Here is a 24,891-nt window from a genome sequence, read left to right as displayed (position 1 = left end):
GGAAGACCTCTCTCTCTCTCTCTCTCTCTCTCTGCCTCTCCTTCTCTCTCTGTGTAACTCTGACTTTCAAATAAATAAATAAATCTTAAAAAAAATTAAGAATGTTTAACAGCATTCCTGGTGTCTTGCCACAAGGCTCAATTTTGACTCTTACACACATACACCCAGTTGTAAAAACCCAGTGTCCAGAAATTCCCTAAGAAAGAAGAGGCTGAAATAGGTCTTTTCCCTCACCCCTACCCATTGAAGAACCATTGATATAACAAATGGAACAATATAAAAAATGGCAGGTGATGTGATCAGAGAGGAAAAGTCAAAGTCCCTATTAATCCTTTCAAGGACATTCATTGTTACCAATTGAGCAAAGGAAGAAGCGTGAGCATGGTCAATCAATGGAGGAGTGAAAAGCAGGTTATAGATGAGCAAAAGTGAAAACAGGACACTTCATTAGAATGGTCTTATATAACTCCAATGACAAAAATGGCGCTGAAATGATGAGAGCAAAAGAAGTTGTCAAAATGGAGTTGGTTTTCATATATTCAAATAAAGATGGAGTGGAAATTTATATAGAAGTGCATATAAGGGGAAATGCAGGTAGGGTGAAATATAAGGCAAAGGCAAGCCTGAAATATCCATTAGATCCCAAGAAAGAGGGATTATATAAGAACGCTAGCACTGAAGAATTGGAGTAAAGAAGACGTAGAAGAGAAAAATCCATTCATGGGTTTCAATAATACATAAATTTAAGTCATTTGGATTGATGCTATAAAAACAAATACATTAAGTGATCACTGTACAATTAAATATTCTAATATTAAATCATTATATATTATATTCATATACCACATATGGCATTTGCTTGGAACTGATATATTTACTTTTCACTGATTGCCAGAAAGAGTTTTTGCTAGTGTAGTTTTGTTGTTGTTGTTTTTTTTTTTTTTGGTAATTTTAGTAGGGGGTTACCTGTGTCACCCAAGTACATGCTCATTTTATATTTTGTGTTTCCCTCTTAAATAACTGGATCCCAACCAGTAATCACTGAACACATATATACAAAGGGTCAGGTACTGAGCCAGATGTTGGGAGGTACAAAGTGAGCAAAAAATTTCCTCCACCTTCAAGGAATTTACAAGCCAACATAACCAGACGGTCGCATACATTTATAACTGCAAAGTACATAATGATATTTCATCTAAAATCAGCAGATGGGATCAGGGTAAGGTTGCTTTTCCTTCAGCATTAAAGAATATGTGCTACACAGGTGGAAAAGATAAGAAAAAAGGATATCAATAGTTAACATCAAGTCTATAATTATACAGAAGGAAATGTTGTCCAGACATCTAGATTGATTCTCAGAATTTTTAAAGAAAAACACATTACTGATGATGACCAGGTTAAAATCTACCCAGAACCTGACTCTTAGCAAGGATATACTACTACAGAACAAGGCATCCTTGAAAACTATCAACTCTTCCATTTGTCAGGACATGTAGTTTGAGAGTGAGTGAAAGAAATTGGAGAGCATGAATTCTCATATTTTATGTTCATTGACTTTCAACCTGAGATTTAAGAGAGAATATTGATAGTAATGCAACTAAAATGCGATGTGATACATTCGGTGATTATTCCACAAATATTTACTTCCTTCTTCCTTTCATTTTCCCTTATAACAGATTCAAGTTCTTGCTATCTTCCTCAAATTTGGGAAATGCCACGTGGACATGCTTGGCAAGTGAGATATGAGCAAACAAAGCATCAGAAGGATATTCAATGGATTTTGCATTTCACATTCTTGTCTGTTGCCATCAGGTATGAAAACAATATGTCCTGCTCCCAAATAGATGCAGGCAGAAGTGGCCTGAAATCAACTGAGATCAACCTAAACTAATTGGCAGAGGGGTGCAAATAGGCAAGGAGTGTACCTTGGACTGGTTTATAACATAGCAGGGTAAATACGGTTGATAGTAGTTCATTGAATGTTTCAACATAGCCAGTAGTGTGGATTTTTAATGTTTCCCACACAAATAAATGATACACTATTTGTGTTCTGCATTTACAATTTACCCTGAACTAATAATCCCACGTTTAATGCACGTGTTGGAATGTCACAGCATAAACCATAAATATGTACAACTATTACATGTCAAAGTTATAAAACTTAGAAATTGAGTGGCATTTTCCACTTTTAGTAAAACAGCTTTATATGAATTTTATCTCTCATAAGTTAATTTTCTCATATTAATTGTAGATATGCAAGAGGACAAACAAAAACTCATGAGACTTCTGAAGACACAACTTGAGACCTGCTGTAGGCCATATCCTGAAGTAAGAAAGCAAGTCAAATGGCCAAGCCTGGATTCCGTGGACCAAGGTCATAAATAGGCCACAGAAAGAGTACGCAGGCAGGGTATGAAGTGGAACAGATAAATTGAACCAAATATTCAAACTCTCATAATGCATACTACAGTAGTATTTTAGTACAAAACACATTGTGTGTGAATGTGTGTGTATATATATATATATATTTGACAGGCAGAGTGGACAGTGAGAGAGAGAGAGACAGAGAGAAAGGTCTTCCTTTGCTGTTGGTTCACCCTCCAATGGCCGCCTCGGCCTGCGCGCTACAGCCAGCACACTGCACTGATCCGATGGCAGGAGCCAGGTGCTTCTCCTGGTCTCCCATGGGGTGCAGGGCCCAAGCACTTGGGCCATCCTCCACCGCACCCCCGGGCCACAGCAGAGAGCTGGCCTGGAAGAGGGGCAACCGGGACAGAATCCGGTGCCCCGACCGGAACTAGAACCCTGTGTGCCGGCGCCGCAAGGTGGAAGATTAGCCTAGTGAGCCGCGGCGCAGGCCTGTATATTTTTTCTAAAATGCTAAGGCAATGCTCTCTTTGAAAGGGATTGTTTACTTTGGGAAATAATTTGAATAACGTAGCTCAAAACAGTCATTTTTTTGACCATCTAATTAAGATTTGCCTGAGATACATATTAAATATGCTGAATTCAAGATTCTATAGAGAAAGTCTGGGAATGAGACTTGGAACATTTGCTTCACTCTGTCTACATCTAAATGATTCTAATGCAGAAAAGAATGAAAAGCACTTTACTGTGTAGTCTTTTTTTAACTCTATGGCATCCTTTTCTTTTTTCTTTTCCTGTTTGTTGCTGTAATTGAAGGCTGTTACCCTCCACTGTGCCCAGCACCCACTTTCCCAGGTGTTCAGTGCAAAACTGGAAATATTGACAGCAGTGATGTGATATCCTGAAACTTGTCAAACTGCCAGTGCAATCCTATGTTCTCAGGAGTACTCTGTGCAAACATATTTAACCATACACTGAAAATTCTAAGTGGCATCTTGAGAAGAAAGTAATAATGATATTTTGTTATTTGATGTTTGCACAAAATGATTTCTATATGCTACACAGAGATAATTTTTAGAATTTAAGTATGTAAGTATCATACACAGCACATATTCATTTCTAATATTCTTAATGTTGTCTAGAGATAGAATCTCCACAATCTCACAGTTAATAGATAACTAAATGAGCATTTAAAAGTGATTAATGGGAAATATTTGTATTTTTAATTTAAACTCATACTATTTTAGTGAGGTACTAAGTAAATGTTTTTAAAAATTATCTTTAAGAACATAATAGAAGTACTTCAGATGTAATAAAGATTTAATCTAATTCTTTGCATCTACTTAGGATAATCAATTTAAATCCTTTTAAAATTTTCTCAGAAGTAGTTTAGGGGAATGTTATTAAGGATTGCCATTATTTAAAAAGTGTTAAAAAAAGTAATAAGAACTAATTATCTAGACGAGCAAGATAGTTATACTGTGTACCTAAGGTTCTTAATAATCTAGTAATCTATAATAGTTACATCATTTTAAAGCAGGAAAAATACTTTCATTTATGATTTACTTTGTCTAAAATATTTTCCTACATATTTACAAGGTGATAGACTTATATAAACATCTTAGCAATTTCCTCCCTAATAAATTACTCTATAGTGAAGTTTCTTTATCAGCTCCAAGCGCCTGAATATATTCTCAACCTGTATTTTATAGAAGACTATTTTAGATTGCGTTATTAAAGCCTTCACATGGTAGAATGAGTTGCCAGTAATCACAGTATTTTACTCTCTTCCTTTTATAGAGTTGTTTTGAACACATGCTTCTCTTTTTATTTTAAATCCAGCATTAATCCTTGTTACAATTTGTAGCTGAAATCCAATTTTGATGTACATGATAGTAACAGTTTTGTGACTCCTCACCTATCTACAACAGGAAACACAGTACATCATCCAATTACATGTTCTGTTGTCTTGCTAGACGCTATATATCATCTACTAATTTCATCAAGAAAGCTTGTCCTCATTATGTACTTGCAATAATATTTAGTGCCAATCAACATATCCTGAATTGCAATCACATGCTCTTCAGTTTACCAAGTACAATGCACCACTTCAGTTACAAATTAGACAATTTCATATCTATAATTTTGGTTAATTTAAGTTAGCATCAATTCTGAATTTTCTGAATAACCATAAAATTATTTTTCATTTCACTTTATATACTGAGGAGCTTAACTTGGATTAATAATCAAAATGCATATAGGTATCACTGGCTGATAAATATGTCACAGAAATGATATATTTAATTATTTGAATGGAATGAATTTGGATGTAATAATGACTCATTTTGTAAACTCTGACTTTAAGAAACCCCAACAATTAAAGCTATATGCAGTTTTTTTTTCTTTGCATTATCAACTCAGTTCACCTGAAGTTTTCTCAAATGGTGTATGCAATTTTTAAAATGGCATTATTCAAATACTAATAGTACTAATACAGTACTAGACATCATCTCAATAGTTCTAATTCTAATACAGGACTAAATATATTTTATATTAGTGTATTTGCCCAAATTCCACATCTTTTGGCTTGCAGTGTCAGAACTCATTATAAGCTAGAATAACTACAGTGGCCTGGGAAGGAAATGACCATTTTCTAGTCTCTCAGATGAAGTTTTCCCTATATTATGTTATTGGTGCCCAGAATTATTAGATATGTTTGATTTTTTTTAAAGATTTATTTATTTTTTACTTGAAAATCAGAGCTACACCGAGAGAGAAGAAGAGCCAGAGAGAGAGAGAGAAAGAGAGAGAGAGAGAGAGAGAGAGAGAGAGGTCTTCCATCCACTGGTTCACTCCCCAGTTGGCCGCAACAGCCAGAGCTTCGCTGATCCGAAGCTCGGAGCTTCTTCAGGGTCTCCCACGCAGGTGCAGGGGCCCATGGACTTGAGCCATCCTCTACTGCTTTCCCAGGCCATAGCAGAGAGCTGGCTTGGAAGTGGAGCAGCTGGGACTCCAGTGACACCCACATGGGATGCTGGCACCGCAGGCAGCGGCTTTACTGTCTATGCCATAGCGTGGGCCCCAGAAATGTTTGATTTTTATAGCAGAAGTTTTCCTGTTGCTTTAAGAAATATGGAGGCACTTCCTTTTTTGATATTCTATTATTTAATACTCCCAGCTTTTCTCTGTATCCAGTTACCTATCCTGACTTCTGCTTTTTTAATTGTACCAATTTTTTTTAATTTTGTAGGTTTAACAATTTTTAACATTTGTCACAAGCACTTCATATGAAAATGGTAACCAACCACACCCCCACACACACACACACCTACTATTTGACTGAAAGCAGAGAATGTACTAGCACACAATGTGGGAAAAGCAGCACCAGATGTGCTCACAATCCACACCAGTGACAGAGCATGCAGCAGAAGTAAGCAAATGCAAAAACACAGTATGGGGAATTAATAACAAAGCCAACTTCCTCTTAAAATGTCTCCCCAGCATTCTGATGATGGAGCTTCACAAAGTTCTTACATGGAGGAGGAATGCCTCAATGATTCAGACTACATTCATGGTTACTAAAGATTAGATTTGGAGCTGAGATGCCAAAAATGTGTAACTATTTCAATACGTTAGGGGTATTTGAATAATTTTAGGGGAGAGTAGTTTTTGACATGAGCCATGGTAGTTATGCCTCTGACATTGATTATGTTTGTATTATGAGAGTAAAGCCAACAGATTTTCTGATGTGGGATGTAAGAGAAAAACAAGAAACAATAACATTTCAATTCATCAATTGCAATGTTAATTTTATGATATGTGTGAGGCTATGGGAGAGTCAACTTTTAATGGGAGCTATGATTTGAACATGACTTGGCTCCCCAAGCCATGCATAAATGTAAATATCAGTCTTATGTTAATGGTTAACTATTAACATTAATTCTTCATGGATCTAGGATTGATACTTAATCCTGCTGTAGTATGTAAAGGTAGTGCACAGGTTAGATTGGATTCCATTACTTGGGGTAGACCCAGTGCTTAAACCGTTGTGACCATATGCGGAAGGATACAAACACATGGAGAGCATGAATCTCTCCCATCATCTGCATCCTGACTCACCATATGTTCTTAGCACAATAAGTATTCTGACATCCACCACCCTCATCAGATGCCAAGCCAACAGGGATGCCTGAACTTGGGCTGTGAAGCTCCAAACCCTGAACCAAAATAAATCCTATTCTTTCCTTCGTAGCTTCTCTCAGATATTTCAGTTGAAGTAAAAAAGAAGTCTCACACAAATGGAGGTGTTTGAACATGTTGGATGTGGGGAGCAACTGGGAGCAACTCGGACTAGACTAAGTTACTGGAATTAAGACTTATTCTATGCATCTGCTCTCCCACAATATGGCGCTGGGAGAGGAGGAAACAGCTTCTACACAGCTGCCTCCAGTTCAACCAATAAACTGTAGGACCTGCTCCTGATTGGAGGAGAGCAGCGTACTCGGCATGTGGGTAGCAGAGTAGGGATTGGTGGAAGAGGACTATAAAGGAGGAGAGAGACAACATGCACCAGGAACATATATCTGAAGGAACACCTGTGCAGCCCCCGAGAGAGCCGGCCGGCGGTGTGCCACTCCCCCGCGGAAGTGGGGAAAGTGGCTAGGGGGAACCGCCCTTCCACGGAGGTGGAAGGGTCGGTAGCCAACCCGGGAAGAACCAGCAGCAAACCCGGGGAGGGCCGAGCAGACAAAAGAACAACGCAGGGTCCTGTGTCGTTCCTCCATGAAGAGGGGGAGCGACATAATGGTGCCGTGACTCGGATATGAAGCCTGGGCAGGGTTCAGTGTCGCTCCTCCACGAAGAGGGGGGGCGACAGTTGGATATAAAATATTTAACACATATGCAGATCAAGAAATTGAATAGGCAAAGTAGTTGTATACAAACTGGTAGGTCAGCAGACAGATTTGAACCAGATATGAAAATATGCACATCTGAGGCTGGCACTGTGGCATAGGGGGTGAAGCCGCTGCATACAGTGCTGGCATCCCATATGGGCGCCGGCTCAAGTTTGGCTGCTCCATTCCCGATGCAGCTCTATGTAATGGCCTGAGAAAGCAGTGGAAGATGGCCCAAGTCCCTGGGCCTGTGTACTTGCATTAGAAATCTGAAAGAAGTTCCTAGCTCCCAGCTTCAGATTGGCCCAGCTCAGGTAATTGCGGCCATTTGGGAAATGGACCAGTAGACCTCTTTCTCTGCCTCTGTCTCTACCTGTGCCTCTCTGTAGCTCTGCCTTTCAAATAAATAAATAAATCTTTTTAAAAAAGAAAATATGCACATACTTAATAAATAGGATATATATTTTAAAGGAAAATGTCATATAAAAATGTCAAGTGTAAGAAGAAAAGAGAATAGATACCAAGATTGAGTCTGGAAACTAAAATTTTAGAAGATGAGGAGATAAGTTGTTAAAAGTCTCTTCAGAGAAATGTGGCAGGATTGTAAGACAGCAGGAAGCATTAACTGTCTTGAATTTAAAATGGAATATAAAGTCATCATTGTACAGTTTACTTTTCAGCTACATTCAGCTGTCCCACTGCAGGTGCGGAAACAGCCTTTGATGTAAAAGTAATACTAATTAGACAAAATGGTAATCTTTGCATATTAAGTGATCTGATGTCAGAGATTGTAAATTGCAGCCATGCTTACAAGAGAATGAGTTTCATGGCCTAATCTGAAGTATCTTTCTTCTTGAGCAATCTTATTTGTTTCCATTTATTTTCTGCTTAGAAAATGTTTGAATTTTAAAATTTTCTTTCTTATTGTTTGTTTCTTTCATCTAAGATATAATTACTATTTTATCTTATTACTATTATATCTTTTTAAAATATATATATTTATTTACTTGAGAAGCATAGTCATAGACACATAGAGGGAGAGACAGAGAGAAAGGTCTCCCATCCGCTGGTTTGCTCCTCAACTGACTGCAATGGCCAGAGCTGGGACTATCTGAAGCTAGAAGCTGGGGCTTCTACATGGGTGCAGGGGGTCTAAGCACTTGAGCTGTCTTCCACTGCTTTCCCAGGAGATCAGCCAGGAGCAGCCAGGACCTGGATCAGCACCCATGTTGGATGCTGGTGTGGCAGGTGGTTTTTTATCCTACCAAGCCACAGTGCCAGCCCATAGTATTATAACTTATATAATTAATTCTCTAATTGCTCCACACCTGGTACACATTCTAACCTTCTCTTTTCTGAGATCAGGAGCTCATCCTCTGTGGCCTTCTTACCTAGGTTTCAAACCTTGATTTGGTAACATTTTTAAATAAGGATGTTATTATTCATAAATTCCCATAAAATTATAAATTGTTTTCTAAGAAATTATCAATACATGCATCTGAAAATCAATTAATTAGAATTTGGTATTGATAATCTGATAACTTCAATGGGCAAGAGTAGATATTTTCAAATGTGATTACAGTGAAAAATTGTCCATTCATCAATCAAAATAAATAGCTTAAAAGCATTTACAAATAATCAAGCAAAACATAAACTATTCATTTTAAAGCTAAGAATTAAAATTAAGGTGGCCAGCATTCTGGTGTAGTATGCAAAGCTGTTGCCTGTGATGCTGGCATCCCATATGAGCGATGGTTCAAGTTCCTGTTACTCCACTTCCAATCCAGCTCCCTGGTAATGCACCTGGGAAAGCAACTGAGGGTAGCTCAAGTGCTTGGTTCCCTGCCACCCATGTGGGAGACCCAGAAGAAGCTCCTGTCTCAGCTTTGGCCTTGCCTAGCACCAGTCGAGGCAGCCATTTGGGGAGTAAACCAATGGATGGAAGATCTCTCTGTGTGTCTGTCTGCTCTGTGACTCTGCCTCTAAATGGATAAATTGGAAAGCAAGCAAGCAAGAAAGAAGGGATGGAGGGAGGGAGGAGGGAAGCAGGAAGGAGGGAAGAAAGGGAGGGAGGAAGGTAGGGAGGAAGGAGGGAAGCAGGAAGGAGGGAAGGAAGTGAGAAAGAAAAGCAAAGCAAAGCAGCCAGGACCCAGGACTCCAACAGCATGAAAATATGGGATGTCATCACCAAAAAACTGGCCCCTGAAAAAAAATTTCCTAGTCCTCTGTCTTCCATCAAGTACGGCTCCATCCTCTGCCCCTTCGTGCAAGTATTTTAATCTGCTCTCATTAAGGATTATTTCTTTTTTATTTTTACTTTTTTTTAACTTTTATTTAATGAATATAAATTTCCAAAGTACGGCTTATGGATTACAATGGCTTCCCCCCCATAACGTCCCTCCCACCCACAACCCTCCCCTTTCCCATTCCCTCTCCCCTTCCATTCACATGAGGATTCATTTTCAATTCTCTTTATAATAGATGATTTTTAAAATGATGATGAAATCAGATCAGACCTATTGTCATGTTTAATCCCAGTGAGAGTCAAGTTGGGAGTTGATAGTTTCTTCTTCTTCTTTTTTTTTTTTTTTTTTACAGAAGATCAGTTTAGTATACATTAAGTAAAGATTTCAACAGTTTGCACCCCCATAGAAACACAAAGTGAAATATACTGTTTGAGTACTCGTTATAGCATTAAGCCTCAATGTACAGCACATTAAGGACAGAGATCCTACATGAGGAGTAAGTGCACAGTGACTCCTGTTGTTGACTTTACAAATTGACACTCCTGTTTATGGCATCAGTAATCTCCCTATGTACTTTTTAAGTTTTTTGCTATTTATTTGAAAGAGTTATAGAGAGAAAAAGAGAAAGAGAGTGATCCTAAATCTACTGGTTCACTCTCTAAATTGACACAATGTCTGGCCATGTGGCCAACTGGGTTGTGAACAAGTGGATGGAAGACCTCTCTCTCTCTCTCTCTCTCTCTCTGCTTCTCCATTTCTGTGTAACTCTGACTTTCAAATAAATAAATAAATCTTAAAAAAAAAAAAAAGGAATGGTCTCTGGGGCTGGAGCTCTGGCATAGCCAATATAGCTGTAAACTTCAGTGCCAGCATTTCTTATAGGCACCAGTTTGAGTCCCAGCTGCTCCACTTCCAATCCAGCTTCCTGCTGATGGCCTGGGAAAGCAGTGGAAGATGGCTCAAGTACTTGGGCCCCTGCACCCACACGAGAGACTTGGATGAAGCTCCTGACTCCTGGCTTCTGATTGGTGCAGCTCCACTGTTGTGACTATCTAGGAAGTGAACCAGCTTATGGAAGTCCCACCCCCTCGCTCTCTCTGCCTCTCTGTAACTCTGCCTTTCAAATAAGTAAATAAATCTTAAAAAAAAAAAAAAGAATGGCCTCATCTGTGCATGGTACTAGAAGAGTCAGTCAAAGCATACCAAATCTGTTTTCACAACTGACACAGTTCTGCATCTGTGATGTTCTACTAATCAAATCAATGCAAGAATTAAGGAGTAGGAAAAATACGTATTTATGGATAGATAGATGTATAGAATTCTCTCACTTCCAAATTAACTTCTGAAATAATCTAGTACTATCGATCACTCTACTAAAAGCATTTTAATCTCTATGGTATTTTTTAAAAGCAGAAATATTCCAAATGCATCTCACCTCAGGGACTTTACATGCTTTATTCCCTCTTTCAGAAATTCAGGAAATATCTGAAAAAATCACATTTCAAATAGATGTGAATACATGTAGGATAATATCACAGTATTTTTCAAAGAACTATCATATATTTGTATACCACAAAGAGTAAGACCTATTCTACATCACATAGAATCAGTCAAGAAATATGTTGTTTCAGAAAAAGGAAAATGTACAAGACTAAACATTAAATTCATCAAATGAAGGGAAGCCAACTCTCCACAAGGTGTTGAGCATTCTCCAGTGCCATACCAGGACCTGGCTCCATCTGCTTGTCAAACAGGTTAGATATACTTTTCAGTGACTGGATGTTGGCCTCTGTTGTTCTGTTTGTGTTTGTGGTTTTTTGTTATTGTTGTTGTTGTTTTGTTGGTTGTTTGTTTTTGCCTCAAGACAACCTTAAGAGAAATAGCTTTGTCAATGTAGAAATAAAATGATAACCGAATGAACATGAACATCATTTGGAAAAACCCTAGTTTTTCACCACACTCCTTCCATTTGTTTCTTGGATCTATTCATATTCGCTAGTCATATGTACTTGGTAGTCCAATTATCAATGACTTTTCCATTCCTAAATCTGGTAGTTAATTCTCATTCCTCTTTTTTGTTAATTTTTTTTAATTTGACATGTAGAGTTATAGACAGTGAGAGGGAGAGACAGAGAGAAAGGTCTTCCTTCCGTTGGTTCACTCCCCAAATGGCCACCACGGCAGACGCTGTGCCAATCCGAAGCCAGGAGCTAGGTGCTTATTTCTGGTCTCCCATACAGGTACAGGAGCCCAAACACTTGGGCCATCCTCCACTGCCCTCCTGGGCCACAGCAGAGAGCTGGACTGGAAGAGGAGCAACCAGGACTAGAACCAGACGCCCATATGGGATGCCAGCACTGCAGGTGGAGGATTACCCAAGTGAGCCATGGCACCGGCCTCAATTCTCGTTCCTCTTTTTAATTGAATAATGAGTGTCACAATTCAATAGATCAATTAATTCACCATTTAAAAATTTTATTCAGATTTTAGATCTCTCTTTTCTTCCTCTTTTGCCTTCCTGATAACTAGTTTTGCTTTTAAATTTTCATAATTTAGTCAAAATTCTTTAAACATAGGAGAGACCAGGGGCTCAATCCATGGATATTTATTCTCTACTACCATTCCACTTATATTCATCAAATACAAGGGCTTTACCTATATTTCTTTACTCCTATATATCCAACATTTGTATCTTTAGACCTGAGTTTTCTTACCAACTTGTTTATTCAATTGTCTTTTTGCATTTATATTTGAATATGAAAAAGGCATCTAAAACTTAAAATGCCCAAAATTACAGATATCTCCTAGAATGTATCTTCTCTCATTTTTAGCAAGCAATAACTCAACTATTCTAGTTGGCAAGAGAAAGCAAACACAAACAGCATATTGAATACATCAACAAATTCAACTTAATTTTTAAAATATATTTTGAAACTATTATGTTTAACCAGTTAAAAACTAACATGCTAGTCCAGTTCATTGTCATCTTTTGCCTGAGCTATTGCTGCCAATTTTCACTCATTTTCCTGCTCTGGTCTCTTTTCTCCATGTATTAATTTACACAAAGTAAGAATATAATTCAGATCCTGCTCACTCTTCTGCTCAAATGATGTCTCATATACTCATCACCCAGAGAGAAAGTCAATTTTTTTCCTTAAAGATTTATGTATTTACTTGAAAGTCAGAGTTACACAGAGAGAGGAGAGACAGAGAGAGAGAGAGAGGTCTTCCATCCACTGGTTCATTCCACAAATGGCCACAATGGCTGGAACTGTGCCCATCCGAAGCCAGGGGGCCAGGAGCTTCCTCAGGGTCTTCTCATGTGGGTGCAGGGGCCCAAGGAATTGGGCCATCTTCCAGTGCTTTCCCAGGCCACAGCAGAGAGCTGGATCAGAAGTGGAGCTTCCAGGACTCGAACCAGCGCCCATCTGGGATGCCAGCACTGCAGGCAGGGGCTCTACCCGCTATGCCACAGCACCGGCCCACAATTTTTTTTAAGGTTTATTTTATTTATTTGAAAGTCAGAGTTACATATAAAGAGAAGGAGAAGCAGAGAGAGAGAGAGAGAGAGACACAGAGAGAGAGAGACAGAGAGAGAGAGAGAGAGGTCTTCCATCCTGTGGTTCACTCCCCAATTGGCTACAATGGCTGGAGCTGAGCCAATCTGCAGCCAGGAGCCAGGAGCTTCCTCCAGGTCTTCCCACATGGGTGCAGGGGTTCAAGGACCCTGGCCATCTTCTACTGTTTTCCCAGGCTATAGCAGAGAGCTGGATTGGAAGTGGAGCAGCCAGAATACGAACCGACGTCCATATGGGATGTTGGTACTGCAGGCAGCCGCATTACCTGTTAGACCACAGCACCAGCCCCGTAAAAATTCTTTTTTTTTTTTTTTTTTTGACAGGCAGAGTGGACAGTGAGAGAGAGAGAGAGAGAGAGAGAGAGAAAGGTCTTCCTTTGCCATTGGTTCACCCTCCAATGGCCGCCTCGGCCTGCGTGCTGCGGCTGGCACACCGCACTGATCCAATGGCAGGAGCCAGGTACTTATCCTGGTCTCCCATGGGGTGCAGGGCCCAAGGACTTGGGCCATCCTCCACTGCACTCCCGGGCCACAGCAGAGAGCTGGCCTGGAAGAGGGGCAACCGGGACAGAATCCGGTGCCCTGACTGGGACTAGAACCTGGTGTGCTGGCGCCGCAAGCGGAGGACTAGCCTATTGAGCCGCAGTGCCTGCCAAAAATTCTCAAAATAGGTTTCTTCCAATAGAATTCTCTCACTCCCCAATTAACTTCTGAATTCATCTACTTCTATCCATCTTGATCTCTATCTTAAAGGCATTTTAGTCTCTGTGCTACTGTTTAAACAGAAATATTCCAAATGCACCTCAGGGACTTTACATGCTTTATTCCCTCAGTCAGAAATGTTATTTCCTTTGACTCTTAGTCCTTTCATTATGATCAATTGCGAACTGAAATTGATCACTTGGACTAGTGAGATGGCATTGGTACATGCCACCTTGATGGGATTAAATTGGAGTCCCCTGGTATGTTTCTAACTCTACCATTTGGGGCAAGTCAGCTTGAGCATGTCCCAAATTATATATCTCTTCCCTCTCTTATTCCTACTCTTATGTTTAACAGGGATCACATTTCAGTTAAATTTCAACACTTAAGAATAACTGTGTATTAATTACAGAATTAAATCAGTCATATTAAGTAGAACAGACAAAAAAACTACTAAGAGGGATAATGTATTAAGTTGTTCATTAACAGTCAGGGCTATGCTGATCAAGTCACCGTTTCCCATAGTGTCCCTTTCACTTCAACAAGTTTCCTTTTTGGTGTTCAGTCAGTTGTCACCGATCAGGGAGAACATATGGTATTTGTCCCTTTGGGACTGGCTTATTTCACTCAGCATGATGTGTTCCAGATTCCTCCATTTTGTTGCAAATGACTGGATTTCGTTGTTTCTTACTGCAGTATAGTATTCTAATGAGTACATATCCCATAATTTCTTTATCCAGTCTACCGTTGATGGGCATTTAGGTTGGTTCCAGGTCTTAGCTATTGTGAATTGTGCTGCAATAAACATTAGGCTGCAGACCGCTTTTTTGTTTGCCAATTTAAATTCCTTTGGGTAAATTCCAAGGAGTGGGATGGCTGGGTCGAATGGTAGGGTTATCTTCAGGTTTCTGAGGAATCTCCAGACTGACTTTCATAGTGGCTTGACCAGTTTGCATTCCCACCAACAGTGGGTTAGTGTCCCTTTTTCCCCACATCCTCGCCAGCATCTGTTGTTGGTAGATTTCTGAATGTGAGCCATTCTAACCGGGGTGAGGTGGAACCTCATTGTGGTTTTGATTTGCATTTCTCTGATTGCTAATGACCTTGAACATTTTTTCATATGCCTGTTGGCCATTTGGATTTCCTCTTTTGAAAAATGTCTATTGAGGTCCTTGGCCCATCTCTTAATTGGGTTGTTGGTTTTGTTTTTGTGGAGTTTCTTGATCTCTTTGTAGATTCTGGTTATTAACCCTTTATCTGTTGCATAGTTTGCAAATATTTTTTCCCATTCTGTCGATTGTCTCTTCACTCTCCTGACTGTTTCTTTTGTAGTACAGAAACTTCTCAATTTGATGCAATCCCAATAGTTAATTTTGGCTTTGACTGCCTGTGCCTCCCGGGTCTTTTCCAGAAACTCTTTGCCTGTGCCAATATCTTGAAGGGTTTCTCCAATGTTCAAAGGGAGCACATAAGCAAGTCTAGTACCTGCTAACACTAACCGATAGAATAAATAAAGGGGAGAGTGATCCAACATGGGAAGTGAGATACTCAGCAGACTCATAGAATGGCAGATGCCCTAAATAGCACTCTGGCCTCAGAATCAGCCCTAAAGGCATTCAGATCTGGCTGAAAAGCCCATGAGAGTATTTCAGGCATGGAAAGCCAAGACACTCTGGCAAAAGATCTCTGTGAGTGAGATCTCAGTGGAAAGAACAGGTCTTCAAAGAAGGAGGTACCTTTCTCTGAAGGGAGGAGAGAACCTCCACTTTGACTATGACCTTGTCTAAACAAGATAAGAGTCGGAGAACTCAAGGGGCTTCCATAGCCTTGGAAACTCATGACTGGAGCATAGGGAGATTACTGATGCCATAGACAGGAGTGTCAATTGGTAAAGTCAACAACAGGAGTCACTGTGCACTTACTCCTCATGTAGGATCTCTGTCCTTAATGTGCTGTGCATTGAGATTTAATGCTATAACGAGTACTCAAATAATATATTTCACTTTGTGTTTCTATGGGGGTGCAAACTGTTGAAATCTTTACTTAATGCATACTAAACTGATCCTCTGTAAAAAAAAAAAAAGAAAAAAAAAAGAAAAGAAAAGAAAAGAAAAGAAAAGAAACTATCAACTCCCAACTTGACTCTCACTGGGATTAAACATGACAATAGGTATGATCTGATTTCATCATCATTAAAAAAAATCATCTATTATTTTTCACTTTATGTTTCTGTGTGGGAGCAAACTGTTGAAATCCTTACTTAATGTATACTAAGCTGATCTTCTGTATATTAAGATAATCGAAAATGAATCTTGATGTGAATGGAAGGGGAGAGGGAGTGGGAAAGGGGAGGGTTGTGGGTGGGAGGGACGGTATGGGGGGAAGCCATAGTAATCCATTATTCGTACTTTGGAAACGTATATTCATTAAATAAAAGTTAAAAAAAAAAAAAAAGAAATGTTATTTCCACCCATATCTACATTTCTCCCTCAACTACACCCTTCAATTTTTTTTTTTATTTTCTCAACAACCTGCTGTGTAAGGCAGGAATTCTCCTCTCAAATTATAGCATTCCCTGTATTCTTACATGGCTTTATCTTTCTTCAAAGCACTTAACTGTATATATTATGTTTATTTTTAGGTTTTTAAATTTGCTTGATTTCATATCATCTCTTAGACTGCAAGGTCCATGTGGACAAAGGTCTTAAACTATTGTGCTCACTGCAAAATCCCCAAATACTGATGAAATCACTGATGGTCAATAAATATATTTTAAAGGAATGATTGTCAGAGAACAATATGACAGCTACAAAGGAAAGTGCTAATCTATATTCTCGCTTTTACAGATCAACTTGTTTAGTGTTGTGTCATCTACTCCTTATTTTGCTCCACTCTAACGCTGTCCCTTTTCCCAAATCCAGCCTCACATTACTCATTGACTATTGAATGCATTTGCTGAGTCATGCTGGATTTGTCTCAAACTCTGTGTCTATATCTGAGTTCTTCACCTTAGATTTCAAGAAGTTGTGGCACCTTTTCAATGTTATTGTCATCACTGTCTTCAAATTTAAAATATTCACCTTTGACTTAATGCATTGTTCATATTATTTATTCCACATTGTACTGAAGGTTTCCTGGGGAGCAATGAGTATATAATTCCTTTCAGAATTCTTGAGAATGCTTAGCATTTTTACTTATAAAGAGGAAACACTCAATAAATACTTATGGGACACACAATATTATTGATACCTATAGTAGATAATATAATTGTAGTTTTTGTATACTGCAGAAATTAAAATAACAAACTGCTGTATTCCAAAGATAACCAATGAATATTTAAATATGTAACAGAGATGGTGAAAGGCAAAAACCTGAAATTCCTAGATCAATGACAGCACAGTAACCTCTTCATACTTTCCCTTATTATTCTGTGCTGCTATGAAGTATGACCACAAATGCTAATGTAGTCTCTTACCTGACTTGACTGAACAATTCCTAAAACTTTTTGCTCAGACCTGAACCATTTCTAAGACCTAGGACTAACAACCACAGAGTAGCCTTCTTAAAACCATTCTTCCCTCACTCCACATTAATTTAAGTATTCAGCTGCAATTTGCAATTCCAGAAGCAAGGAGTGGTTCAAACCAGCCAGCAATAAGCTATTTCAAGAATGGCATAGCTAAAAAGACAGAATGTGGACTCAAACTCTCTTTGACTCTCCTTGTGGAGGAACAGATCTCAAAGCTGGTATACCACTAAGCGTGACTTTGTTCTCCAGACTCTCACTGAAAAGAGAAAATATGCCAAAATAAATCCCCATGGAGGCACTACCTGGCTTCTTTTTTTCAGGATAGTGGGAGCTTCACAGAATTGTACTGTGACTCAAACAGTACACTTGACCCAATTAATACATATCTACCTAAATCTTATTTGGGAGTAGAAGAGCACAAGGAGCTTCTATTGTTATGTATTATCAATCAGTGTTTTTTATCTTAATTTTATTGAGTAAAAACACATTTTCATTGTTATCTTTCATGTGCACTGTTTTATAACTCCTTATTATAAAACTGAAATAGCTAGTATTTTAATTATTATTGAAAATTACTTTTACAGAAGTAAATGCTATAGTTAGTGCCCACGTTTGACAAATCCACAGCCTTTGTGCATTATCACTACCAGAGAATTTTGGAAGGAATGTTGGAATAGTAGACTGAAACATTTATACAGTTGCATATATTTCATAATTGCTGAATGCATTTCATTTAGTATGCCACCTGCTTCTATATAAAATATTGTTCTCAACCTCTGAAAGCTTGTATGTGTTAAAAAAGGAGATGCAATTCATTTTTAATGATGCTTCCTTTTAACACATTTAAATATTTAAAAACAATTTGTTCTCTGGGAGCAGTTGACTACTCATTTCCCCAATCTACAGATTTTATTACCCTATGGATTCACTCAGCAAGTTCTGTCTTTCACAGATGGCATAGCTGCTTTCAAATCATCACAAATTCTTATTTGAGTAGTTCAAATGAATGAGGCATTATTATAATGTGCAGAGGTGTATTTGGAATTTAGGAAAAATATATGTGTAAATTTATGCAAATATCTTTCACTAGGGAATTTAATATAGTATCACAGCTTCAATATTAACCTGAATGATGAAGATTTCTGACTCTTCATTATTAACCCTTCCCACCACCTAGGTTATAATCATTGTTAGAATTGAAATTCACAGTTCTTATCTTCAAAATGTGTCACTTTTTTCTGTTTTATTCCCATTAACCTATTGGTCTAATTCTCCAATGATTGCATTCAAAATAATAATACATGAAAATATGACATCATTAAATATTAAATGAATAACAAGATTAGAAGTAAGAGAAAAATGTAAGATTCTTAAATTGACACACATCTGAGCAAGTGCTGTGGCACAAGTTTAATTCACTACCTGTAATGTCAGATCAAGTCCCTTCTGCTCCACTTTCAATCCAGCTCCCTGCTAATGCATTTGGGAAAGCAGCAGAAGGTAGCCCAAGTGTTTGGGCCCCTGCACTAGGATGGAGTTCCAGGCTCCTGGCTTTGGCTTGGACCAGCCACTCCCATTGTGGCCATTTGACATGTGAACCAGTGTATGGAAGATTTCTATCTCTGTAATTCTGCCTTTCAAATATCTTAACAAATCTTTAAGAAAAAAAAATTCTAACACTTTCTCCCTATTTCGTCTCATGTGTTCCACTCAACACATCACATTCCAACCTGTCCACAATAAACAGATCAATCCTTGTAGCAGAATATCAAATTATGCTAATACCTTGAGTCCTTAACAATATGTAAAATTCTCAATAAATCAGTAATTCCTTTCTCCTCTTCCTTTCTCTTTTAGATATATATGATCCTGTTATCCTATTATCCTCTATTGAATAACCTATCTTAGAACTGAGTGAATGACTTCCATTGTCTGGATTCTTGTTGGGACTCACCAGCTCTGACTAGTTACATTGTTTCCACTTATCATATTCTGTATGATTCAAAATATCACTCATCCTTTGAAGTCTAACCAAAATCTTGTGTTAAATCTGGATATGATCTCTTTCTTTTACTCCAGAGTATGTAGTGGTAATAGTACTCCTATACTACAAAATGTACAGCCTTCTATTATAGCAATTTCTGAACAAACCATCATCATTATTTTTATTTCCTTATAAAATGCTTAATATACGTTTATGTCCTGCATAGTGCCTAATACCGCATTATACATGACTGTGATGGAGGTTAAAAAATGCATCCCTTTGTTAAAAATAAACTTCAGCTCTATATATGTTCACTGCATAACAATAAATTAGCTAACAAGGATCACCCAGCAGTAAATTTCCATATATTAATATTAGTGACCTTACAGACATATACATCTGAAAAATTATATTCCAATAATTTTACCATGACAACTTGTCATGTAAAGTGGGAGGGTCAATCATAAGGAATGATATAATAGTCTGTCTCTAGAACAATAAGTAAATTAACAATAAAATGTCTTAGTGGAAGCAGGAATCCACAGGTAAAGCAATGAAAAGTGGGCGAGAATCAAAGCCTATCAATAGAGGAATGAATGAATGAATGAATGAATGAATAAAGGGAGCCAGTGTTGTGGCAAAGCACATGAAGCCACTGTAGGCGAAGCTGGCCTCCCATATGGGAGCATCCCTGGATACTATACATGTGATCCAGATCCCTGCTAATGGCCTGAGAAAAGCAGCAGAAGATAGAACATGGAAACCCAGAAGAATCTTCTGGGTCCTGACTTTGGGAATCAAAACCTCTTGCCAATATTTTGGGTGGGAAGGAATTTAGAAGTCAATCTTCAAATATAATTACAATCCCTTGGGTACAGCATAGACACGAGCTAGATAAATCAAAAAGAAGAAAAATATTTTCCAATAAATGGGATTGGTATAATTCGGCAAACTAAATCTCTACCTAATTGGTTTGTGTATCATTAATGGAGACTTGGAGACATAAAAAGATACATCATCTATATTAATAAGATATCAGATAGTTACACAATAAACAATGACTTGAACACTTATGGGGAGACATAAAAAATAACTGATACTGTTCAAGAGGATTATTTACCATTAAAAATATTCATCCAATATTCAAACTGTAATGTCAGATTCACTGCCAAATAGGAAATAAGTGCTTACTAATATTGCTAAATCTGTTCACAACTTGTGCTAGTTTCATCAGGTTCTTTCATCCTCCTCTCCTCCCCTTTAAATTTGCTTTCACTTAAAATATTCAAAAATTGTGCCACAGAATTGTGTTTAGTAAGATATTGGCCTTCAGAGGGAACCATGTGCATGAAAACATTATATGATTTAAATGAAGAAAGTTAAACTTAAAGCTCTTTTATATGGATTCTGGTAACACACTATGAAAACCATATTAAATTATTCATATCACCTGTTTTTGTCTCTATTTCATAATCTGGTAAAAATTGATAAGAAAACTCACTTGCTTCTTGAAAAACAAATGATGCGTTTCAGCTGGATTGAATGAACAAGGTTATTGGTGGTAAATGGGAAACACTCAGAATGGAGAAAAAGGCTGACTTTGTATCTGCTGAGTATGCAATTGTATTGAGAGTTTGAGATCTTAAAGAAATAAAAAGAAGTCACCAAGAACAGTGCATTGGTAAAGCATCCTTTACTAATTTTTGTCCCATGCCTAGTTTTTCTTCTCAAAACTCAAGAGTTTAGCTTACAGTGAACTAATGCCCTACAGGAATGATTCATGCTTCCATGGAGATACTGAGGCTCTGTGGTTTGTTTGTTTGTTTGTTTGCTTGTTTGTTTTAAAGGAAGAGTTTAGGTATGCTCTGCATAGAGGTTGTTGGCTGGTGAAAGTGGAGGTGAGCTAACTTCACCTGGGATATCTTGTGCAGTTTGGGAAGCACATTTGGATTTCTTGAGTTGGTCCTAGTTGGAAGCAGGGGCATAATAGGAAGGCTGGAAGTCACTGACCAAGTCCTGACTTTCTATGCATATTGTGGTTTGGCTTTCCAGGATATTTTCTGCAGAGTTTGTGTGAAGCAGTTTTACTATTAGGTGTGGTCTAGCCATTTTCTATATATTCAGCCTCTCAGTAGTCAGTTTCAATCACTCTCTCACTTGAGGAAGGGTAACAAATTCAAGGAAGGTTACTACATTCCTGTTTCTTCACTATGAAGAGATTATTCAGTCATAGCCATAGTCAAGCGATCCAAGTTGTTGACATTTTGTTGTTATATCATCGTGGTGATCCTAATGTGAGAATAGTTTTACACAGCCATGTAACTGGAAAGGCATACCTGATGAATGTGAGCAAGGTAGATAAATTTTCCTATTTCCAGTATCACAGTCAGCAAGTTCTCTCTCTTCTGACGGGGGCACTCAGGGGTGTGCAGTGATGAGTATTAATATGGAATGGAGAGAGTAAAACAATCTCATGAATGTTTAATCAACTGACTGAAAGGCATTGTGAGTTCTTAGAGAGCAATAATGCCTATAATGAATGTAGGACCATCAGGTCAAACAGGGAACCCAAAATTACTTCAACACATATATTGATGTGTTTTTGGTGCCAAGTTTTTCAACCAGATCAGCATGAGGATATAATAATTTATGGGTATATTTTAAAATATTTATTTCTTTATTTGAAAGGCAACATTACAGAGAGAAAGGAAAGGGAGAGAGACAGAGACAGATTGAGAACAAGAATCTTCCATCCACTGGTTTACTACCCAAACTGCCTGTGTCTGGGCCTGGCTAAAACCAGCAACCAGAGCTTCATCCAGATTCCCATATGGGTGGTATCGTCCACTGGGCCATCTTTAATTGCTTTCCTAGGCACATTTGCAGGGACTTGAACTGGAGTTCTCATGGCTTCCCAAGCAGTGCAGGAGGTGGCTTAACCTGCTGCACTACACCAGCCACAAGTTATTGGATTTTGGTGGTCCCTATCTGGTTAATTAAAACTCCAAGTTTTGTCCAGACTACTCATGCATTAATAATTAGTGGTATATAGGAAAAAGAATTTTGAAGAATCTTACCCAGATTTCATAACACCCTTTCACTGTTGGGTTCCTAGTGTAATGATATCTTGTTACAGATTGAATCAACTCATAAAAAGGTGTCAAAAACTCAGAATACTTTACACCAATTGTTGGCAATATCCAGAGAAGCCTAAAAACATTCCAAACTATCCTTTGTCAGGAATCTAGGATAAGTTTTTAGTCTTACTCTATCAGCATAGGCCTATCAAATGAACTATGTTTTAGCAAAATTATTATATTCCTTTTAAAACCTATGTCTCTTTCAGCTAAGACTAAGACCGAGTACATGAAATCATGTTTTATAGTCTTCCTTAGTCTCTGATGTAAGTAGATCATCTACATATTATATCAGAAATGAAATGCAAGGAAAATCCATCATTTAAGTTTGATTCAGGAAGTGGGCTGCAGAGACTCCCTGGAGCATTATTGTTCAGATAGCCTGTCCTCCCTGGATAAAGGCACAAAGCTATTGGAAGTTCTGATCTAGAGGCAAATAGGAAAGGCAGAGTCAAAAATCACTACAGAGAGGGGCAGGCGCTGTGGCACAGCCGGTTAAAGCTATGGCCTGAAGCATTGGCATCCCATATGGGTACCTACTCCCGGCTTCTCCTCTTCTGATTCAGCTCTCTGCTATGGTCTGGGAAAGCAGCAGAGATTGCCCCAAGTCATTGGACCCCTGCACCAGGGTGGGAGACCTGGAGGAAGCTCCTGGCTCCTGGATTCGGATGCAGCCATCTGGGGAGTAAACCAGAATATGGAAGACCTCTCTCTGTGCCTCTACCTCTCTCTGTAACTCTGTCTTTCAAATAAACAAAATATTTTTTTTTAAAAAAAATTACTACAGAGAAGAAAATGTGAGGATAGTGTGTGGGTTAGGTACTACAGAGAAATGAAGGATAAAACTTTGGTTGATGGCCCCAAAAAATCAATATTTGCATTGATTTGGTTTCTTAACTGGCAAATTAGAGTGTTGCGATACTTTTGTAGGGGTCAATAAGACAGATATAACTAAGGCCTTCAACTGTAGGGTTTTTTTTATTGTAATTTGAGCCTTTCTTTTGATTCTGGCTTCAAATGATATTTGGTAAGGTTAGATAATCGTTTCTAAGGATGTGAATTTAATGGGTTCTGCTCCAGTTATTTTTGTTATGTCCATGGAAATTGTAGCCCATTGACTGTAAACTCCACCATCAAAATCTTCATCTGAGGGGTGCATTAAATATAATAGAGAAGGAAAAAGTACATCAGACAATAAGCAGCTTTATTTTGAATGGCAATATCCTATGCACCTTTGAAAAACAGCACCTCTAGTGTACATTTACTATAATTACATTTGCAAAGAGTAGCTCCCACATATAAGGAAGAACATGCAATATTTGTCTTTCTGTGTCATTTATTTCAATTCAACATAATGTCCTCCTTTTGCATCCATTTTGATGCAAATGATAAAATTTCATTTGTATATAGCTGAACAATATCTCAATGTGTGTATTTATAATAATAATAATAAGGTATCATTACATATCCCATTTATTATTTACCACAATAATAAATACCACATTTTCTATGTCTATTCATCTGTTGATGAACACATTGGTTGAGTCCACATTTTCATTGATTTTTTTTAAGATTTATTCATTTATTTATTTATTTGAAAATCAGAGTTGCACAGAGAGAGGAAAAGCAGAGAGAGAGAGAAAGAGAGAGAGAGAGGTCTTCCATCTGACGGTTCACTCCCCAAATGGCCGCAAGGGCCGGAGCTGTGCCGATCCTAAGCCAAAAGCCAGGAGCTTCTTCCGGGTCTCCCACGTGGGTGCAGGGGTTCAAGGACTTGGGCTGCTTTTCCAGGCCATAGCAAAGAGCTGGATCAGAAGTGAAGCAGCCGGGTCTTGAACCGGCACTGATATAGGATTCCAGCGCTTCAGGCCAGGGCATTAATCCACTGTGCCACAGTGCCAGCATCTCCCCACTTTGATTGTTGTGGACAGTGTTGCTATAAACATGGTGGGGCAGGTATCTCTTTGGTAAAATGTGGTCTTGTCATTTGGATATATACCTTGTAGTGAGACTGCTAGATCATATGACAAGTCTATTTCTAATTTTTTAAGGACTCTGTGTACTGTTTTCCATAGTGGCTTTACTAATTTACATTTCCACCTACAGTAAATAAGGGTTCCCCTTTCTTCACATCTTTGCCAGCATTTGTTACTTTTTGTCTTTTGGATAATAGTTATTCTGACAGTGGTGAGCTGACATCTCATTGTGGTTTTGATTTGCATTTTCTCAATGGTTAGTGATGTTTTGTTGTTGAGTTTTTTGAATTGTTGATATAATCTAGCTTTTAATCCTTTGTACAGAAGCTTCTGGGTTTGATAAATCCCATTTGTCTAGTTTTGCTTTTGTTACCTGTGCTTTGAGGGTCTTAGCCAAGAAATCATCACCTACACAAGCTCTTAGGTTTTTTTCCAGCAACTTCATAGTCTTAGGTCTTAAATTTAGTTCTTGATCCAT

The 24,891-nt window shown here is 38.3% G+C and overlaps 1 pseudogene; it reads left to right on the top strand.

The window, feature by feature from the left end:
* The first annotated feature begins 2,253 nt into the window (after nt 1-2,253).
* LOC100349009 (poly(A) RNA polymerase GLD2-like) overlaps nt 2,254-24,891 on the top strand; it is a 198,007-nt pseudogene continuing 175,369 nt past the window's right edge.

Source organism: Oryctolagus cuniculus, chromosome 4 (genome assembly GCF_051225735.1).
Source record: "Oryctolagus cuniculus isolate XC-2025 breed Fujian yellow rabbit chromosome 4, ASM5122573v1, whole genome shotgun sequence".
Lineage (NCBI taxonomy): Eukaryota > Metazoa > Chordata > Mammalia > Lagomorpha > Leporidae > Oryctolagus > Oryctolagus cuniculus.
The sequence above is the reverse complement of the archived record's forward strand: the minus strand, read 5'-3'. Positions and strand labels throughout refer to the sequence as shown.